At 43.9% G+C, this 15,919-nt stretch overlaps 1 protein-coding gene across 1 annotated transcript in view; it reads right to left on the reverse strand.

The window, feature by feature from the left end:
- The window catches only part of LOC105071603 (mitochondrial Rho GTPase 1), a 100,401-nt gene that overhangs the window by 1,761 nt on the left and 82,721 nt on the right, over nt 1-15,919 (reverse strand). The gene's annotated exons all lie outside the window — the stretch shown is intronic.

Raw genomic sequence — 15,919 nt, forward strand, 5'->3', positions numbered from 1 at the left:
TGGCGACAGAAAGGGGGTCCAAGCAAATGATGCTGGAGCTGAATCTTACAAGACCAAGTAGAAGCTGGCCAGGTGGATGAGGCTTGACGCGTTCAAGACGAAGGGAACTGTGTGTACTAAGGCAGGAAGGTGTGAATCTGCATGGAAACTGCCCGCTCGTTGTTCAGGCGATGGTGATATTCTGGGAGTCTTTGCACTGGCTGCTTCCTCTCACATCCCTTTGGGACAATCTGGTACTCCCTGGATGGGGGTGAGGGGCTTATGGTTGATGGCTCAACTCGGCCTCCCTGCCCATAAAAGCACACTACCAAGGAGATGAGACTAACAGTCTCCCTTTCCATTTCCTGCCTTTATCTGTTCTCTAAATTAGGATCAGTAACGCAGGTGGAAATAGGGGGCTGGCTCGAGTGGCTCCAAGGTGACCCACAATTCTCTAGCCTTGCACACCATCCGGAGCTGGATCAGAGGCGGAACGTGGCTTTGTGCAAAATGGGGCCCGGTGGCTGGCTGGCGTGGGGAGTCTGGGTTTGCTGGGCAGCCTCCCGCGTGCGGCTGGAGCACGTGATCTGTCCTACAGCTGTGGTGGCCTGTTGTGGCTCCTCGGGGAGCTGTCCTCTGCAGAGAGATGGAGTTAACCTGTCCCTTCTCCGTGAAGGACGTCCTGCAGCGGAAATGTGCTTTTCCCCCAGCCTCTCAATCTGGTTGCTGCAGCTCCAGTCTGCAGCTTGGATGCCTGCTCTGCATACTCCCAAATACACAAGAACGGCAGAAAGGAGAAACGCACGCATCCAAGCATCGGTTAGCTGTGAGCAGCCTCATAGGCTGTGAGCCATGGGGTTAACCAGGCTCAGGGAAAGCCTGTGAGGCGTTCTGCAGGCTTGGCTTGCTGCAACAATTTATATCCAAGAGAAAGGGGCTGCGAGTCAGGGAAATACCAGAAACGCCGAAGGAGTGGGAACATTTGCCAGATGGCTCCTGGGGCACAATTGTATCTGCAGAGGCACGGTCTGCAGGGGGAGGTCCGTTCACTGGAGAGCAAAGGCGCTGGCTGATGGCTCATTCATTATCCTGGGGCTTGTCTGGAGGAGCACACCCATGCCCGTCCTCTCCCCCAAGAACCCTGAAGCTCTGATTGCCTGAGGTTGAGGTGGTGATCACGGTGGAGCCTCCCCAAGCACTCCTAGCTCTGTTTCTTTAGACACCAGCCACCTGTATCTTCTTTCCCAGCTTAAGCCAGTCCACTTTCCCAACTGCCAGCTGCCATTCTCTCTCCTTAATGTAACTCACCGTGTTTAGTCAATTACATGGCTTAGGTTCCCACGATGTGAGTTTGGTTGTGCTGGCAGAGCTGAACTGTGAGGTAATCAGGATGAGGCTGGGAGTGGGTTTGAAAATATGAATAATGGGAAGGGCATTTGAAATTATTTGCTACTTCAGCACAGAATTTTCAAGAGCCATTGCTTTCCCCCGATAACACATGTGTCTGCCTTTGTCTTCCTCTGTGAAACTAGACTGTGAGCAGTAGGGGGTACGTCTGTCTTGGCTTTGCTACATATTTCAGGTGGACTGGTTGGTCATTGCCTGAACCACACGGATGCCCCCGAAAGCCTTGGTTGCAGGGCAGATGGGGTGAGGACAAGTGGGCAGTCAACACAAAGGCATTCCTACTGCAGCACCCAGTGATGCTCATTTACTAGTGGTTACTGGCCTCCTCCTGCCTAAGAACAGCATCAGAGCAAGCAGAGTCTGCCTGTCGTGAGGATGACCACTTATTAGAGAACTTGTAATTGTCCATTTGCTGTAACTTCTGTGCTGTATCATGGCCCCCAGAGGACAGGATGCCTTTGGAATTACCCCACACTCTCTACCACTTAGAACCATGCCTGTCAGCCTGATATCCAGGGGTTTAGTGGAAAGCATATGTTTTTATTCATACAGACCTCCTTTTGTATCTGGCAGGATAACCTCCAGCAGGTTAGTTCAGTTAGGCTCAGTGAGCCTCAGATTCGGTGGACTTGAATGAGGCTAATGTGACCCAGCTCGCCAGCATGTAGGTGAGAAGAATGATACAGGGCCTGGCACAGAGTACCTCTCAGTCAACATCAGTGCCCCTCCCCTTCCCCTTGGATCTTCAATACTTGGTGTTGAATAAATGAATATATTATTTCAGAAATGAATATACTTTGGCATCTTTCTTGGATACATTCACATTCCAAAAAGCTCATATACTGGTTATTGCAGGTTTTTTTTTTTTTTTTAAATCCAACACCAAGGAACCAAATTTGCAGTTTACAGCAGGAGGCAGCCACCCTGTGGGGGGATAAAGTGGTTTCCAACAGATGGAGAAGTACCTAAATACAAAGAAAACTAGCTTGAGAAACAGTGTCATCAGACTTCGTGTTTGACCTCTTTCTCTCCTTGATACACGAGGCACACAGTTGGTGCCGAATAAATGCACGCCAATGGCTTGGATTCTGAGAGCTGCCAAGACTGGCTGGGAACCACATGAAGTCTCGGAGCCACAGTGTCCTCTAGTGGGGGAAAACAGCCACAACACCCCGCAGAGCCAACCAAGGCACACAAAGCCTAGGGTAGGCGGTTCCCTAAGGGGCTCCAGACCAGCACCGTGGTGCAGCCACCAGGCCGTCCAGGGCTGTCCTCATGACTGGGAAATACCAATGAAACGAACAACACATTTTCCAGGAAATGCTTTTCTGATTGTATTACTCAGAGACAGCCATTGCAGCCACACTTGTTCCTTAAAATGCACTAGGCACTCATTAGTCAATTAATGGGGTCTAGGCAATGATTCTAGGTTGCCAACATCACAAAAGGAAACCAGGCATTCACTGCCTCTGATGAAGTACACAGCACCATCTATGAAGTATTTTTGCCACAGAACTGAATCTGAGCCTGATCCAGTCTCTAGATCTAACCACCAATTTACAGGAAACAAATTGGTAGTTAACAAATAAATTTACAGAGGAATATGTTGACCACCACCACAGGGATGCAATCAGAGAAATTCAGACCGTGGAACACTCTACAGGACAAATGACCTCGTTTCTTCAGCAGTAAATTGCAAAGGAGAAAGGGAAAGAGATGAATCTTTTTTTGGATCCTGGTTTAAACAAAGTGGGAAAAAAAAACTTGTTTAGACAATTGGAGATAGCTGAACACTGTATTTTGATCTTAAGAAATTGTTTATTTTTTTTAAAGTGTGAAAATGGTATCGTGGTTTGTTTTTTTTTTTTTATTCCCTATATTTTAGCAGTACACACTGAAACATTTTCAGAAGAAATGATGTGCTGTCTGGGATTAGTTCAAAATAACTTCAGAGTGGGTGGGGGAACAGATGAAATAAGACTGGCCATGTTGATAATTGTGAAAGGTGGCTGATGGGTACACGAGGGTTCATTATGCTGTTTGCTTTATTTCTGTTTCTATTTGAACATTTTCATAATTAAAGGTAAAAAAATCTCTACTAGAAAAAGCTTCAATCTTGATTCTCCTTAATAGAGCCTGCAGACGACTCTTTTAAAGCTTCCTTCTCTGCCTCTATGAGAAAACAGGAGCCCACTGTTTGACAACTTCTGTAGGATGGAGTGTTAGGGATCACTTTCATCTGGAACATCTGAGAAACACGGTCACAGTCAGATGAACTACTGTGCTTTACAGCTGTACCATCTGAATGAGCTTCTGTTCTTTTATTTACTCCTGGATAACAGGGTGGGAAGAGGCCAGGAACCGGTGGACAGATCTCCTAAGGGACCGCTCTGACGAGTGCTCTGACACAGGGGGAGCCAGCTGTGCCCACGCGCCCTGCAATCTCCAAATTATCTGTGCAACCCTCAACCCCTGGCAACCACCCACCACTTCCCTGCAAAAAGGCACTGGATGTCAGAACGAGCGGTGGATTCAGCACCTCCGGCCTCCTTTCTAACCCTCGTACTCTCCTCTGCCACCAGCTTACATAAACACAGCTGTATCAGCAGTCCGCCAGCTGCCAACTCTCCTGGAAGATATTCGGCATTTTCCCTATTCTGGCTAAAAATAAGTCTCGGGCTCTCCTGGGCATCTGCAGGTGGTGCGCTCACTCTGTCAGGCTGGAGTTTTCATAGGATGCTGTAACTCGGAAATGTGGAAGTGCTTCTACCAAGTCCGTGGCAAAAGCTCTGCTCCTTCTTTTGCGAAATGGTCAGGAGCAAAATCAAAGCCAAAAGGAGCTTAAGGTAACGGGGTACCAGCCTCAATCCAGGTAACTGACAGAGGGCGTTGGTTCAAGTCTCAGTCCTGCTACTTAACCGGGTCTGTGACTGGTTACCCAAACTCCTTTAGCAAAAGTTCTATTTTTAATGGGGATGATAATAATACTATACCTCTTGGATACAAGAATTAAATATGTGGAAAGGACTTTGGAAACAGCTCTATAAAATGTGCTAATTTCCCCTCCTTTTTTTACACTCTCCCACCCACCCATTGTGCAAACAGACTCTTGTTACGCACTCACTAAACAAATGTCTTGAGTGTTTGCTATGTGCCAGGTACTGCACAAGGAGCTGAGAGTAAAGTGGTGAACACCACAAACAAAAATGCCGCCCTCACTGAGCTGACAGTGCTGGGGAGACTAACAGCTAACAAAATTAATTATATAAAAAGTATACAAGATAGTGATAAGAGGTACAGAGAAAAATAAAGCAAGAATTCAGGATAGGAAAGCTACCTTGTGACCCAGCAATCCCACTCCTGGGCTGATATCCAGAAAAATGAAAATTCTAAATAAAAAAGACACATGGATCTCAATGTTCACAGCAGCACTGTTTACAATAGCCAAGACATGGAAACAACTCAAGTGCCCATCAACAGACGACTGGTTTAAGATGTCACACACACACACAGGCACACAATGGAATCCTACTCAGCTATAAAAAAAGGAATGAAATATCGCCATCTGCAGCAACATGGATGGATCTAGAGAAGACCATTCAATAGGAAAAGGATAGCTTTTTCAACAAATGGTGCTGGGAAAACTGAATATCCACATGCAAAAGAATGCAGTTGGCTCCCTAACTCCCATAAATGAAGTGTTCTTGAATTAAACAGTGGTGATAGTCAGTTGTGCAGCTCTGTGACTACGTTAAACACCAAAGAATTATACACTTTAGACAGGTGAATTTCATGGTGGGTGAATCACATCTCAAGTTTTAGAAAGAGACAACTTATAAATCAATTACACTTGCATGAAAAATAAACTATAGATATGGAAAAGAAAAAAAAAAAAGAGAGAACAGGAGAAAACATTGGAGAGACTTTCCAGCAATGCTATTGTAAAAAAAGGGAACAGAAGAATGAGGACAAGATAATTTTTTCAGGTGTTAAAAACAGCAATATATTTGTATGGAAATATCCGGGAGAAAAAAAAAAAAGTTGAAGTTTCCAGGGGTGACGGGGAGAGAGAGAAAGTGTGTGTGTGGGAAGAGAGAGAGACAGAGACAGAGACAGAGAGAATTGCTGGAGGATGTACACAGAGGGGCGGGAATCCAGTGCTGAAGTAACGGGGCTGCCCTGTGGACAGTTTATCCGTAGTAACAGGAGAGAAAGTACGACAGATACGTACAAATGCAGGTATACCTGGTGTGGGAGCCTGAGGAAGCCCTCTCCCAAGTGCCCTCCTCCAGAGAGCTCAGTCTATATTCCTGGAACATCTTGCTTATAGCCTCCTGTCTCAACACGTGGCTTCGAGGAAAGCTTCAAAGGAAACACGCAAGCAAGCAAGTAAACCAGTCCCCCAGAAAACGTCCCACCCTGGTAGCTTTTTCCAATTAATTCCACCCAAACTGGTCATCCTTCTACTCTGAATTCTTTCAGTAATGTCATTCATTTCTGTGTTATTTTCATCTATTTTTTAAATTAAATTTTATTTTATTATAGAAGAGTAATACTTGCACAAATAAAATTCAGACAGAAGCAAATCTCCCCCCTACCTCGAGGCCAGCTTATTGTGTATTCTCTAAGAGATAATCTGACGTTAATAATCTAAGATAGATGATCTAAGAGGTAACAGTATATGGAACCGTGTGTGTGTATATTTGCATATATATCCCTCATTGCTTTTTTAAACCACAAATGGCATCCAGACTTACTCACTGCTCTGCATCTTGCTGTTTTCACTGGGTATGTATTTTAGAGATTGTTTCATATCAGTATACGATGTGCTGCCTCATTCTTTTCCATAACTACCATGATGCAATGGATTTTAAAATATGTTCCCAAGTCTTTGGTATTCCTTCCTTCAAGAGGTGGAGCTTGACTCCCTTCCCCTAAGTGTGGGCTGGACTTAGTTACTCACTTCTAATAAACAGAGTATGGCAAGGGGGAGAGTATAGCTCAGTGGTAGAGCGTGTGCTTAGCACGCACAAGGTCCTGGGTTCAATCCCCAGTAGCTCCATTAAACAAACAAACAAACAAACCTAATTACCCCCACCCCCACCACCACCAACAAAAAACAACCAGAATATGGCAGAAGCAATGTATGCCTCCTCTGAGGTCATGAAAGAAAATGCAGCTTCCTCCTCGTTCTCCATCTCTTGAATTGCTTGCTCTTGTGGTGAAGGGAGATGTCATGTAACTCAAGCAGCCCTGTGGGAAGAGGCCCCTGTGGTGAGTGAGGACTGAGGCCTCCTGCCAACAGCAGTAGGCGCGAGCTGTCCTGGAAAGGGGTCCTGAGGCCCGAGCGCAGCCTTCTGATGACCACAAGAGATGGTGAACCAGAACCACCTGACTAAACTGCTCAATTTCTGGCCCATCTAAATGGTGAGATAACAAGTATACATGTTTCATGAGTGAGCTGAAGGAGGAAAATCAGATGACCATATCAACAGATACAGAAGAAGCAGCAGGCAAAATCCAACAGCCGCTCATGATGGGAAGGCATTGTGAGAAAAGATTCAGCGACGATGGGGGGGAGGGTGTAGCTCAAATGCTAGAGCGCATGTTTAGCATGCACAAGGTTCTGGGTGCAATCCCCAGCACCTCCACTGGAAAAAAAAAAAAAAACCTCCCCCTGCCCCCCTAAAAATTAAGAAAAAAACCACAAAAACCAACTATAGATGGCAGAGAAAGACCCAAAAAGACTCTGTATGATAAAATGTCTTCAATTTTTTTTCAACAGCGTCATACAGCTTTCAGTGAACAAGTCTTTCACTTCCTTGGTTAAATTTATCCCCAGGTATTTTATTCTTTTTGCTGCAATTGTAAATGAGAATCTTAATTTCTCTTTCTGTAGCTCATTGTTAGTGTATAGAAATGCAACAGATTTTTGTATATTCATTTTGCATCCTGCCACTTAACTGTACTCCTCTTTGTACTATTTTTGTAACTTCCTGTGAACCTATAATTATTTCAAAACAAAAATTTCTTAAAAGATAAAAACCCCACAAATATACATAAAATAAGACAAAAGTGTTCTATTTCCTCCTAGCCCATTTCATCCCATTTCAATACGAAAACCTCATCAGCCACAAAGGCTGTCGTGACTATAAAGCATACTGCTCTCTCGTCCCACTGTCTCTCTCCCCGCCTCTCCAACGATGATCGGCGTATACATCTGAATCGGCTCAAACCACGCTGCTCTGCAGTGAGAAAGACAGTGTGGCACTGGGGGCTTTGAACTGGGTCTGTGCTGGCTGGACCTGCTCATGTGTGCTCAGGTGATGATTTTCCCCCGGAGAAGTCAGTATTTTCATCAGTGCTTCTTCCCCCAGCAATTCTCTGGGTCCGTGTGAGCGCCATATAATTTTAAGTTTTTGAAATGTTTCCACTTTGTTCAGAAAGTAAAGTCAGCTAAGAAACAGATCTATCTGGCTTTCTGGGCTTTCCTGCCTCTTTTCCTGACCTGGGCAGGCCTCCCTGCAGTGCAGAGAAGATCTGTCAACTGCACTCTGAGGGTGAGGAAGGAAAAGAGAAAGAATCTAGTCTTCTCCCTGGAGTGGGAAAGCAGCTAATGGCATTCAGATATTTTGAGATGAAACTGTTACCATGGGAATGTTTCCATCTCTCTCCCTTAATAATGATGGGTAGAAACAATGAACAGTACAGCTCTCAGAATTCTAGAAAGAAAGGAAACAAGGGAAGGAAAATGAAGCTGGAAGAACAGGTTCCAAAGGAAGGATTGATGAGTTCAGTCAAAGCGCAGCCCTGGGTGCATCTGAGGAGAATGGGGGCAGTTCATAGGGCAGCAGTTTTTCTTCAAGGGTCAGGGTTCCCACACAGCCCGGAGGCGGGGGGCCCTGAGGTGGGTGGGGGAGATGCTCCAGCATTGTTGGGAAGAGGGCTAAGTTGCTCCTTCCTTCTGGGGCTTTGTGTGGGGAGGGGGGTTTGGGGTGGGGTAGGAAAACGAGACCTACCAAATCCTGATGCTTCGAGCCACTTCTCTGTTCCCATCCTGGCAAAAGGTCAAAGTGCTTGAGGATCCCACCATCCCTGGGGCCTCAGACTGGATCCTGAAAGCGGAAGCACGCTAGTCCACATTTTCATCTTGCAGCCCAGGGTTTCCTATGCTGCACTGCCCTCTACCCAAAACTGCCCACTGCTGGAAGTGCATGGAAGGGTCCGCCCAGCTCACTGCCTGCTGGGCTCCTGTTTCGCCAGGACCTTGAGAAGTCAAAGCACAGACGACTCATTGATGAGCAAAAGAGGTTACCTTTTGTGACAGACATTGTACCCTTGTCTGCTACAGCCCCATACCCTCTCTCAGAAGGGTCTGTTGCCTTTTTTGTTGTTTCTGTTTTTTAAGACGAGTTACCCTAACAGAGCCATCCTAACCACAAAATGAAGGGGAATCCAACCTGCTGGAGGGGAATTTAAGAACTCGTGTTGATGAATGGGTAAAGATATGCAGATGGGGTGCTCCCTTAATGTAAGCACCTCTTAAGTATCACACACAGAGGAAAGACATGAACACCACCCACCAAGCATCCCTGTACATGCGAACTGATCTAAGGTGAGGCAAGGTGATGATGGACTGTCTGCTCACCTAAAGCCTTATCTGTCAGTTCTCCCAGAACTAGGTTTGCTTGGAGTATCAGAATCTAGGGATTTCCATTTTGTTCTTGAGATCTTTAGTGAAAATACAATTCAAGCAGCACCTGAACTGTTCCTCGGAGGTAGCAGGCGGACGTTAATCCTCACAGGGGTGCTGTGCAAAGACCAGGAACCATACTGGGCTGGTGCACAACCAGAGGACAGTGTCTTCCTTCTCTAAACGAGCACCCAGTGAAGCAACACATATGTCTGTCCCCGTTTCTCACACTTTCCAGAACGACACACGTTTTCTGTTCTAGAATTTATGATTCACAAAGAGAAAGCCAGTTAAAATTTTTGATTTAGCATAAAGATCAGTTCAGCAGAGATGGAGCAGCAGGGAGCTCTAAAGACAGGTGGCTCCACCAGCAAAGAGAAACCAGCCCAGAGACCTAAAGGCAAGCTTCCTTGTCTGACCCCCCAGCTGCCTTGGATTTGGGAACTCCACGGTCCCAGCCACACAAGGAGGGCTCTCTGGCAGGTGACAGCCTCTCTTAATTCTTTCTCACCGACTGCTGGTCAAGCCAGAGCTTCTTCATTTGGACTTTGAATGACATTTCTGGTAAACAGTAACTCTCACTCCCAAAATGTGAATCCCAAGACGTGGGAGAATCCTGATTACAATGTAAGATGCTGTATCTGTGCCTGGCAGATACATAACCTGGCACGTGTTTCAGCTGCCACTTAAACCTAACAGGTATGAACACTGCTCTCATGCTGCTTGATGTGAATGCCCATTTTAAGTGCATTATTATACATTGTGTTTCAAACTCAGCTGCTACTCTGACATTTTTTTTTATACAAGTGTGTGTCAAAATTTTTTCATATACCACATTGATGGAAATTCCTTCCAAGAGGTGACTGCTGACCTCCAGCCCCAGAAGTACGAGGCACACAGGAACTTAACTCCTTCAGACTGAGTGAAACTGACTAAATACTTTTTTAACTTTTTTTTTATTGAGTTATAGTCACTAAATACTTTTTATGCATCAACTGTTCAAGGTCGAAACTGAACATGACCTCCTCCACAAAGTGGAGTGCCTCAGCTTGGGACAATTCCCCCTTTGCTTGAATTCCCATTGCACCGGATTTTCTTTCTTATAGTTCTCATTGTTTTTCTGTTTGTAGCAGACTTACACATTACCTCTCGGAAGATACAAATCTTTTGAATACTAGAGCCTTCCCTCAACATAACTATCTCACCTTTGTTTCCCACAACACCAAAGCCCAGCACTTTATACACAGAAGCCTCCAAATACACATTTGTGAATGAATGACCGACCAAGCAGTACGGAATCCCTCCGACTAAAACTTACTACAGTCTCGTAGGAGAGACTGTTGCACTCAGGTGAAGGAGGATAGTTGACCAGATGACCCAAAGAAAAGCTTAGACCCCAATTCTGAGACCTGTGACCACTGAGTCTGAATTACCTGAGTCCGTGCATGCCATTCTGTAGTTGATTTTCCCAAGACCCCTCCCCACAGCATCTCTGCTGGCAGAGCCATCTCAGCAGAAAATATTTGGATTTCCCTTTAGTTTTATTTCCTCACTCAGTCCAATAAGTTGCATTGACTTCCCTGGAGTTTTAAGGCAAGTAGCCTAAGTTCGTTTATTTGCCTATTTACTCATTCATTCAAAAAATATTTATTGAGTGGGGAGAGTATAGCTCAGTAGTAGAGTGTGCTTAGCAGGCACAAGATCCTGGGTTCAATCCCCAGTACCTCCATTAAAAATAAATTAAAAACTTAATTACCTCCCTCGTCCCCCCAAAATATATTTATTGAGCAGTAGCTATGTGTCAAGTATTGTTCTAGGCTCTGAGTATTCAGTGGTGATTAAGACACCTTGACATCAGTCTTGGTGATGATATTTTGGATCTGACTCCAAAAGCAAAGGCAACAAAAGCAAAAACAAACAAGTGGGACTGTATCAAACTAAAAAGCTTCTGCACAGCACAGAAAATCATCAACAAAGTGAAAAGGCAACCTACTGAATGGGAGAAAATATTTGCAAATCACACATCTGATAAGGGATGAATGTTCAAAATATATAAAGAACTCATAAAACTCAACAGCAAAACAATAAATTAAAACATGATTAAAAATGGGCAGAAGATCTGTATAGACATTTTTCCAAAGAAGGCATACAAGTGGCCAACAGGTACATGGAAAGATGCTCAGTATCACTAATCATCAGGGAAATGCACATCAAAACCACAAGGACTATCACCTCACACCTGTTAGAAAGGCTATTATCAAAAAGACAAGAAATATAAATGAAGAAGAATATGAAAAGGAATATATGTACATATATGTATGACTGAACTATTATGCTGTACACCAGAAACTGACACAACACTGTAAACTGACTGTATTTTAATTAAAAAAAAAAAAGACAAGAAATAAATGATGGCAAGGATATGGGGAAAAGGCAATCCTTGTGCACTAATGGTAGAAATATAAACTGGTGCAGCCACTATGGAAAATAGTATGGAGGTTCCTCAGAAAATTAAAGAACTGCCATACAACCCAGCAATTCAACTTCTTGGTATTTGTCTGAAGAAAACAAAAACACTAACTTGAAAAGATAGATGTAACACCATGTTCATCATTACATTGTTACTCACAGTAGCCAAGATATGGAAACATACTGATACACATAAGTCACTGAATAAATGTATCTGGGAAAAGGCATTGTTCTCCCTTACATAGCAACTAATAAATGAAGAAGAAATGACAGAGGTAGGAAACTTGGTGAGTATCATAGTAGTAACCATTCTGGGCAAGAACAGTAATAGTCAAAATCACAATGGGATACCACTTCACACTGGTTGGTGTTGAATATTCCAATAAATGGTTGAATGGTTACAATAAAATAAGATAATGATAAGTGTTGACAAGGATGTAGACGAACAAGAAACTTCAGGGGCTGCTGGTGAGAATGCAAAATGGTGCAGCTACTTTAGAAAACACTTTGGCAGTACCTCAAAATATCAAAACAGAGTTACCAAGTGACCCAGCGATTCCACTCCCAGGTATACACCCAAGGGAAACGAAAACATACGTCCACACAAAAACTTGTACACAAATGTTCATGGAAGCATTATTCATACTAGTCAAAAAGCAGAAACAGTCCAAATGTCCATCAGCTGATGAACAGATAAAACAAAATATGCTAAAGGCATACCTTGTTTTATTGCACTTCACAGATACTCTCTTTTTTTTTTTTAAACAAATTGAAGGACTGTGGCAACCCTGTGTTGAGCAAGTCTATCGGTGCCATTTTTTCCAACAGTATTTGCTCACTATGTGTCTCTGTCACATTTTGGTAATTTTCACAATATTCAAACTTTTTCATTATTATTATAATTTGTTGTAGTGATGTGTGATCAGTGATCTTTGATGTTACTATTTTAATTGTTCTGGGGCGCCATGAACTGCACCATGTAAGACAGCAGACATAATCAATAAAGGTGTGCGTTCCTTCTGCTCCACCAACTGGCTGCTCCCGTCTCTCCCTCTCCTCAGACCTCCCTATTCTCCAAGACACAACAATATTGAAATAAGGCCAATTAATCCCTACAGTGGCCTCTAAGTGTTCAAGTGAAAGGAAGAATCGCACATCTCTCTTTAAGTCAAAAGTTAGACACGATTAAGCTTAGTGAGAAAAGGCATGTCAAAAGCTAAGCGAGCCTACAAGCTGGGCCTCTTTGGCCAAACATCTAGCCAAGTTGTGAACGCAAAGGAGAGGTTCTTGAAGGAAATTAAAAGCGCCACTCCAGTGAACACACGAATGATTAGAAGGCGAAGCAGCCTATTGCTGATGTGGAGTAAGTTTCAGTGGTCTGGATAGAGGATCGAACCAGCCAACATTCCCTTAAACCAAAGCCTGACCCAGAGCAAAGCCCCAGCTCTCTTCAACTCTATAAAGGCTGAGAGAGGGGAGGAAGCTGCAGAAGAAAAGTCGGAAGCTAGCTGAGGCTGGTTCATGAGGTTTAAGGAAGGAAATCATCTCCACAACATGAAAGCGTAAGGTGAAGCAGCAAGTGCTGAAGGAAAAGCTGCAGCAAGTTACCCAGAAGATCCAGCTGAGATAATTAATGGAAGTGGCTACGCCAAACAACAGATTTTCAGTGTAGATTAAAGTCTATACTGGAAGAAGATGCCATCTAGGACCTTTCATAGTTAGAGAGTCGTCAATGCCTGGCTTCAAAGCATCAAAGGACAAGCTAACTCTCATTAGGAGCTAATGCAGCCGGTGACTCCAAGTTGAAGCCATATGCTTATTTACCATTCCAAAAATCCAAGGGCCCTTAAGAATGTGCTCTATAAATGGAACAACAAAGCCTGGATAACAGCATATCTATTTACAACATGATTTACTGAATATCTTAAGTCCACTGTTGAGACCTACTGCTCAGGAAAAAAAAATTCCTTTCAAAATATTACTGCTCATTAACAATGCACCCAAGCTCTGGTCACCTAAGAGCTCAGATGGAGACATACAATGAGATTGATGTGTTTTTTTTTTGCCTGCTAATGCAACATCCATTCTGTAGCCCACAGATAAAGGAGTAATTTCAACTTTCAAGTCTTATTATTTAAGAAATACATTTCATAAGGCCAGAACTGCCATAGACAGTGCTTTCTCTGAAAGATCTGGGCAAATAAGTTGAAAACCTTCTGGAAACAATTCACCATTCTAGATGCCAGCAAGAACATTTGTGCTTATCGAGGAAGGGGTCAAAATATCAACATTAACAGGAATTTGGAAGAAGTTTATTCCAACCCTCATGGATGACTTTGAGAGGTTTAAGACTTCAACGGAAGAAGTAACTGCAGATGTGATGGAAATAGTGAGAGAACTAGAATTAGAGGTGGAGCCTGAAGAAGGGACAGAATTGCTACCATCTGTGATCAAACTTCCAAAGATGAGAAGCTGCTTCTCACGGATGAGCAAAGAAGTGGGTTCCTGCGTTGGAGTCTACACCTGGTGAAGATGCCATGAAGACTGTTGAAATGACAACAAAGGACTTAGAATATCACGTAAACTTATTTGATAAAGCAGTGGCAACGTTTGAGATGACTGACTCCAATTATAAAAGAATTTCTACGGTGGGTAAAATGCTATGAAACAGTATTGCATGCCACGAGAAATCATCTGTGAACAAATACCGCAAACTTCATTGTTTCTTATTTTAAGAAATTGCTACAGCCACCCCAACCTTCAGCAACCACCACCCTAATCAATCAGTAGCCATCAACACTGAGGCAAGACAAGATCCTCCACCAGCCACAAGATTGCAACTCAGTGAAGGCTCAGATGATGGTTAGCATTTTTTTCAACAATAAAGTATTTTTAAATTAAGGTATGGACCTTGTTTTTTTTAAGACATAGTGCTATGGCACACTTACTAGACCACAGTATAGTATACACATAACCTTTATATATGCACTGGGAAAGCAAAAGGTTTGAGTGATTCACTTTATTGCAGTATTTGCTTTATTGCGGTGGTCCGGAACTGAACCTGCAATATCACCAAGGTATGCCTGCATTTCCATACAATGAAGTATTACTCAGCTTCCCTCCAAAAAAAAAAGGAACAAAGTACTGATACATCCTGCAAGATGAACGAATCTTGAAAATATTATGCTAAAAAGAAAGAAGCCAGGCACAAAAGACCACATATTGTATGATTCTATTTCTATGAAATGCCCAGAACAGGCAAACCCTATTATGATTATGGCAACTTTTAAAATGTTTCAAATTATTTCAAAATAAAAAGTTAAAAAAATAAAATCAGGGTGAGATCACCCAGAGACAGTATGGATGGAGGGGGTAAGGAAGCTCAGGACAGAACCATGGGCTATGCTGACACTTTAAAGGCTGAACAGAGGTTGAACAGCCAGCAAGGGGCCGAGAAAGAGAAAGCAGCCATCAAGATAGGGAAGTCTGCTATTCTGCGCCGCCTGCCAAGACAACAGGGGTGAAGGACATTTTATTGACCCCAATACTCAAGACAGTTTAATCAAGACATTCGTCAGACACATGTAGGAACAAAAACTGGCTGTTACCCATGCCTCTGCAGTTTGCCCCGAAGCAATGGCTCAGCTCTGCTCAAGTGCAGGCGCGGCAGAGGCTTGCCCCCCAGTGGTGCTTGCTGTAGGGACACAGATCTGTTCTCCTGGGGCAGGGGGAAGATGAAATGCCACTGGGGACAGATCTCAGTGAATGTGCACAAAGTTCCTAGTCTTCATTTTAGAGAGAGGGAAACAGAACCAGAAAAGTCAAGCAATTCGCACGATGAATGCAGCGAAGTTGTGATTCAAACTCCTAGCTCTAAGTCCGTGCTTTTCTACTTTTCCCCTAGCAACGTAGTGAATTTCCAGTACCATTAAAAGATCATTTCGTCTCCAGGGCTGCTAGTCAGTGTTTCCACAAGGGCTGCAGTGACTGAGTAAAGCTGCTTCTCAAGAAAGGGTTGCATAAATCAAGAAAATTAAGTTAGACCCAAGCAGACTGATGTGTATCCTCCTAGGCAGGCACACAATGGTAGGGGGAGAGGAGGGGGGGTTGTGGCGCAAAATCAGGACTCAGTTCACTGCCAGTAGGGCACAGCTGGGCAGGACGGAGACTGGTCAGCTACCCCAGGTCCTCCTCAGGGACAGAGGAAAGGCAGTTTGTTGAGACCTGCCTAGTACACATCGCCCCACTGCTTAAACCCCTTTAATGGAATCTCCAGAGAGGGAAAAAGAAATAGTATCCAGACAAAGCAGAGGTAAGGGCAGGGTGTTTGTGCTGCCAACAGGAGGATGAAGTGGACCAAGACTCAGCCCC

Source organism: Camelus bactrianus, chromosome 16 (genome assembly GCF_048773025.1).
Source record: "Camelus bactrianus isolate YW-2024 breed Bactrian camel chromosome 16, ASM4877302v1, whole genome shotgun sequence".
Classification (NCBI taxonomy): Eukaryota; Metazoa; Chordata; class Mammalia; order Artiodactyla; family Camelidae; genus Camelus; species Camelus bactrianus.